Below are 6,000 nucleotides of genomic sequence, written 5' to 3' on the forward strand. Positions count from 1 at the left end.
GAGAGAAGTTCAGTTTTGACTCTTGCCGATGAACCAGGGCTGCTTGAAAGTGCCAGCTGGACGGGGACTCTGCTGGGAAGGTCACTGGCTGAGCAAGGGGAGCCAGCTGGCTGAGCTACTCAGCTTATTTGCATGTCTCTTGCCTAAAAGTTAGGGGCATTCTTGCTTAAAAACCCCTCAAAGCCTAAAAATGGAAGCGAGTAAACTATTTGTATGTTAGAAAATATGTCAGATACTGTGTGGGTGAGTCGTGCTGTAGCCTGCAGCCCTAGGACATGGGAGAGGGAAGGAGCGGTTGTTGAGGGACTTGTCAGCAGTAGAAGTTAGGGAGGTCTTTGTGCCACCGCGGAGGACTGCCAGCAGAGCAGTGAGGAGCAGAGCTGAGCCCAGGACACCTGCAGAGCGGTGACTGTCGGTGAAGAGTAGTAAAGAAACATCAGCCGTTACCTGGTCGATTCCCTGAATAGCAGTGCAGAATGGCACGTCTGCGTTCACGTCTGCTGGACTGGCATATCCCCTCGAACGGAGAGACGTGCTCGCCTAGCCGAGTCTGCCGTGGCTGGCCAGCAAACTGTGTACCAGGTGACGGCTGGGCCACAACGGTTCCTTTCCCTCAGCTGTGGGAGCTGTATTGTGGCAGCAAGAAAAGGGCTATTGCTAGGATTTCCTGAGGATGGTTGTCTCACCCACAGATGATTATTCACAACTTCTAAGTTGATGTATTCTAAAACGATGTCCTTCCCCCCTCCCCGGAAAGTTATATTTGTTTAAAACTCTTTGTTTAAACACTTGGCTTGCAGGCGGGGAAATATTGCTCATGCTTTGTTATGAAGGCAGTGTAATTCAGCTTCTCAGACTTCTGGGCAAGAGCTTGAACAACTGCCATTTAACAGGGGGTTTATTTTCCATTTTGCTTTCTACCGGGCATCCCTACAATTTGAAGACGGACCTTGTCACTGCCAAAGCACACCTGGCAGAAGAGTTGTTCCTTTTTCCTCAGCTCTGGCTCTTGCACAGGCTAAACCTAGTTCTTCTTGCCATCCGAAGAGCAAAATAAATCTACCGAGCGGTACCATATGTGCATCTTTCTCCGAATCTTGTTGGTTGTCTGCTTTGCTGTCTCCCACAGGCCTTTGCCTGGCGGGACAGGCCCCAGTCTCGAATCTCATCCTGCAGCGAGGGAGTGCTGGTTCATGCTGGTACAGTGCGAGCTCAGCAGTGCATGGACATGTTCGCATGTGAAGGATTAGAGTCTTTAAGCCTGATTCAAATTCAGACATCTGAAGTTGGTGAAAGACTCCGGGGATTTCAGCAGTCTTTAGGGAGAAGTTTGTATTGTTACCAGGTGCAGAGCAGTGGATAAGGCACTTGAATGGATAATGGGAGATGTAAATGTTATTTTTGGTTAGGATACTTATCTGCCTGCTCTCACTTTGTGCCTCTTTTTACCTATCTGGGAATAATTAAATATGCCTTTCTGGTGAAAAACTTTGAGCTCTGTTGATAAAAAGTGGTAGATAACATTTGTGTGTTGTTACCATTATTGTTTTGCGAGAGTTCATTTTTAAAGAGCTTTTTGAAAAACCATCATTAACACAACAAAATGTTAGTGAAAAGGTAGCTGCTTCTCTCTAAACTTGATGAAAGGGGCAAGCAAATGCCAAATCAGACCTTCTGCTGCTGTGGGTTATTAAATGGCAGATTCTGTGCAGAGTATGGGATGCATACGTCTGCTTGTTTAAAAAAGAAAATCTGCTCATCTTCTAGGTTATTTAATTCCATGTACTTAAATGCTGTAACAATCATTTGCCCTCTACCTTGAGGAAATAGATAACAGAAAAAAAGGTTTGAAAATAGAAACAATAGAGGCATAAACATTTTTATCTAAACCAAAGCAAAAACTTTGGTTTAGACAACATGATGCATCACTCCATGGCTGTTGGTAGATGGCAGCCTCTGTCCTTATGCAACGGGGCTCTGTAAAAGGTTACAGCTGCCTGCAAATGCTTTCTCATAGGCCTGTGTGCTCCCACCTGCTGATACCGAATCTCAGCAGGAGGTGAAAGAATTTGCCCGTTTGTAGGAATAAGTTTCAGAAGCAATTCCAAGCACAATCCAGCTTAAAGCTAATAATGAACGGGCTTTACTGCATTAATTGCGTATTATAACATGGATTTAGGAGATAGCTGCTGTTAGGGTATGTTTCCAATTGATAAGCATAGGCAAAAGCCTTTTTGACATCTGGTACACTTGGGGTCTTATCCTGACATTTCAAGCAAGCTGTACTGAGGCCAAGTGGTTTTTCTCCGGTGGCAGGATAAAACTGGGTGTGTTGCTGCTGTGTTTCTGTCTGGAGCTGTGTGAGCCCACCCTGCCGATGACTCATCCCTTAGAGTGGCTCAGAATATCACACTCTGCCTTGCTGCTTTCCTATTCTTATTACACTGAAACATTTAGGTCTCGCACGGTGTTGGCGTTTCATTTACAAACCTCTCTTTTCCCATAAAGGAAAGATGGCTGCCAACCCTGCTTTATCCTGATCTTCAGCGCTCAAAAAGGCTTTTTCTGAGCCTTTCCCGAATGACTTCAGATGAAGATGTTTTATTTAAAAGCAGAACAACCAAACACATTAAACACCTTAGAAAGCACATTTTTCAGAGTTTAACTATTTTTTGGTAGCCTCTCCTTTTTTTTTGCCTTCCAAAATTGGCTGCTTCTGCATATGATTCAGACTAAATTTTCCCTTTTCTCCCAGCAAGCACTGAATCAGGATCTTTAGGCCGGCAAAAAAGACCTGTGTTCCTTCCCTGCCACCCTGTCTTTGAGTCCATGCTTGAGCATTTCAGCACCAGAGTTTACAACAGTGAATAGAGTAAGATAAGCAGTGGAACAGACTCACAGGTCTCCTGTTTCTTTCTCCCTCACTCACAGAGAACCTGACTGCTCCATTAAATCAGGTGTGGACATACCTTGAAATTAAAGGACTGTGTTGTCACAAGAGAAAACTCATATAAATAAATCTACCTCTTCGTAATTTTTTTTTATTTTTGTTGTTTTTGTGAACCAGGTGTTCCAGGTGACACAAAAATGAAGGTACCGACAGCTAGGAAGAAGTCATGAGGTAAGAATCCAAATGCTGCAGTGGGTTTTGCAAAGACCAACTGATGGACTTTAAGGCAAGTAAGTCTGTGCAGTGGCACTTGCTCTGGCAACCCATGGGGAGACACATCCATGAAAGAGGCCATCAATCTGAGGCCTGCGCTGAAGCAGACCCTTGTCATGTATCAGTGGTATAGTCAAGCTTAAAAAACTGTAGTAGGAGAGAGAGATGCAGTGAGGACTGATTATCTTGATTTTGTTTTTCAAAGTAGGGCATTGTGCTAGTGAACACACCTCCTTCCATGTCCTAGTGCTCCACATTGACTCAGATTTATTGGAAACAAGTTTTATTTTGTTAAATACTGTAAGAATAATTAAGAAAACCCACTCCATTGTTCTTACTGAGAAACATGAAGTCAGAATTTCTGCTCTCCATGTAGACGTGTAACTAAGACAAACATGTTATTGCAGAATCTCAGCAGTCTGGTAGCAGAGCTCAGCTTTTCACTCCCTGCACGCAGCCACATTTAAGTTATGTGATGGCTCTTAGTCCACTTCAATGCAAAGTCATGCAGCTTGGTTGAAATAAACACCCTGGCAGCAGCACAACATTCTGTTCGATTGCTGCCCCTGTTTCTGAAGGGTCTGTGTAACTGTGCCTTTGGTTGCCAGGAACGTGAAGTGCTTCAGAGCTGCACCGTTCATGAACAACAGGTAGCTCCATGGGATTTACGAACACCGTATAGATCTGTTGTAACTCTTTTGATAAATCTACTTACCCTTTCAAGAATTAAATAAACGCTCACAAAGTATACAGGATAACATCAGCACACTGGAGTCATACTTCTGTCCCATGGGGCAACACTGCAGCTGACTCTGTGTATATAGAGGTACATATAGATATTAGATAAAAGAGGAGCAGCAGAGCCGTCAGGTGCACATGCTGATTTCCAAGTGCATCTCAAACTTAAGATCTTCAAGATCTGCCCTCTTCATTCAGGCACCTGTATAAAAGTTACAGACCAAACACAGTCAGTGCTCACTGCAGAGTCTCCCATGAAGGTAAATCCCTCCCCACTGAACAGCCTGATCCTGAGATGTGGCAAGCACACCGATATCCCGTTGCTGCCAGCAGAAGTTGAGCTTGCTGCTGCAGTGAGTGCTGCTTCACAAAATGGGGACTAAGGCACGTGTGTTCATTTTTCCTTTGGAGAGGGGGTTTGCTTGTAGCATTAAAAATGTATGTAATAAAAGGTGTAACTGTGTCTTCCAACATCAGCCATGTTGTGATGCTGGTGGTGTCCTTGTGATGACCATTAGTGGGAGGCTGGGCAGGGATGTGAAATGCACTTATAACTGGAGCATAATTTGCTCTGTTTACAAGCGAGCATCAGTCCTTGCACAGAAGTGGTCAAACAACAAGCAGGGCAGATACTCCTTAGGAACCTCATCTCTATGCTAAGGCTCTGGTTTCCAGGAAGCAATTTTTCCCTTAAGAATTATTTAATCAGAGAAAAATCTTCCAGTACTTGCAGACACAACTGCTGCTATATAGAACTTGGCATTACAAAGAAAGTAACGACAACACGGCCCGGCATCTGGAGGCTGAACATTTTCGAAGCGATAGGAGAGAGGATGTGGAAGATTGTACATAGCAGTGCTACCTGCTACGCACAATAACTTTCAAAGTTCTAACCTTCGACACTTAATTGGGTACAAAAGGCATTTATTATAGCCATTTTATCCTAATGCCCAAGGTATTCTTCATTAAATGCATTTCTCATTTATTTCCTATGTTCAGAAAATGTGTTTTAGGCAGTCTGCAAGTCCTGCTATTGCAAGTCATTTCTACCTGGCTGTAGAAAGAGGTATGATTGGTACAATAAAAAAAGAAGAAAAAAGTAGTGTCTATGCTCCACTTACGAGAAGGTGCATTTTATTTTGATTTGCTTCATGTGGATTTAATCAATGCAAATACAGAGGGGGAAGAGCGTTAGTGAGAATAATTGGTCGGTTTTATTCCTCTTTGCTTGACCTGCTGAATCAATCTACCCTGTTGCCAGGAAAATCAGAATCACGCCGACACAAGCATCTGTCCTATACAGACAGAAGAGAATTTATGTTGTAATACAGCGCTTAAAAATCACAAACTTTCCCCAAGTGGCTGATGTCTCACGCAACTGCCTGTCAGAGTAAAAACCACGATGTGGCAGAAAATACGGGATTCCCTCGGGTACTTCCTTCGGGGACTTTTAAGATCTCCAGAAAGTCGAGAAGCCCGTGCCTGGAGCCCGGGCAGAGGGGCGTGCGCCGCATGGCAGAGGATGAAGAAGTCTGCCGGGTGTCGGGGACTCCTTCCCTCGGGTGTGAGCACCTGCGAGGCGGTGACGAGCACCGAGACCCGCCGGGGCACGGGCCGGGCAGGGGAGCCCTGGGGGCCCGGGGCAGGGCCGGGCCGGGCCGCGGCCGCCGCCGCCGCGGGGTGGCGCCCGGCACCAGGGCTGCGCCGCGTCGCGGCCGTCGGGGCCGCGCCGCGGGGGGGGCCCCGCGCATCGCTCCGCGCATCGCCCCGCGCCCGGCCCGCGGCCTCCCCCCGCTCCTCCCCGCCGCGCAGAAACCCCACCCGCCGGCTCCCGCCGCCGGGGACGCTCCGGCCGGCCCGTGCCCGCGCCCTCCCCTGGGCGGGCGCTCGCCGCCCCTCCGCGGGGACGCTGCGCGGCCGCGGGGCCGGCGCCAGGTGCGGCGGGGCCGCCCCAGGACTACACGTCCCGGCGTGCCCGGCCCCGCGGAGCCAGCGGCGGGGATGGCGCCTGCGCGGGGCTGCGGGGCCGCTCCGCGGTGCCACACCCCCGGGGGAGGGAGGCAGGAGCGCCCGAGCCCTCAAACCACCGGGGAGCCCGC

Source organism: Aptenodytes patagonicus, chromosome 5 (assembly GCF_965638725.1).
Source record: "Aptenodytes patagonicus chromosome 5, bAptPat1.pri.cur, whole genome shotgun sequence".
Classification (NCBI taxonomy): Eukaryota; Metazoa; Chordata; class Aves; order Sphenisciformes; family Spheniscidae; genus Aptenodytes; species Aptenodytes patagonicus.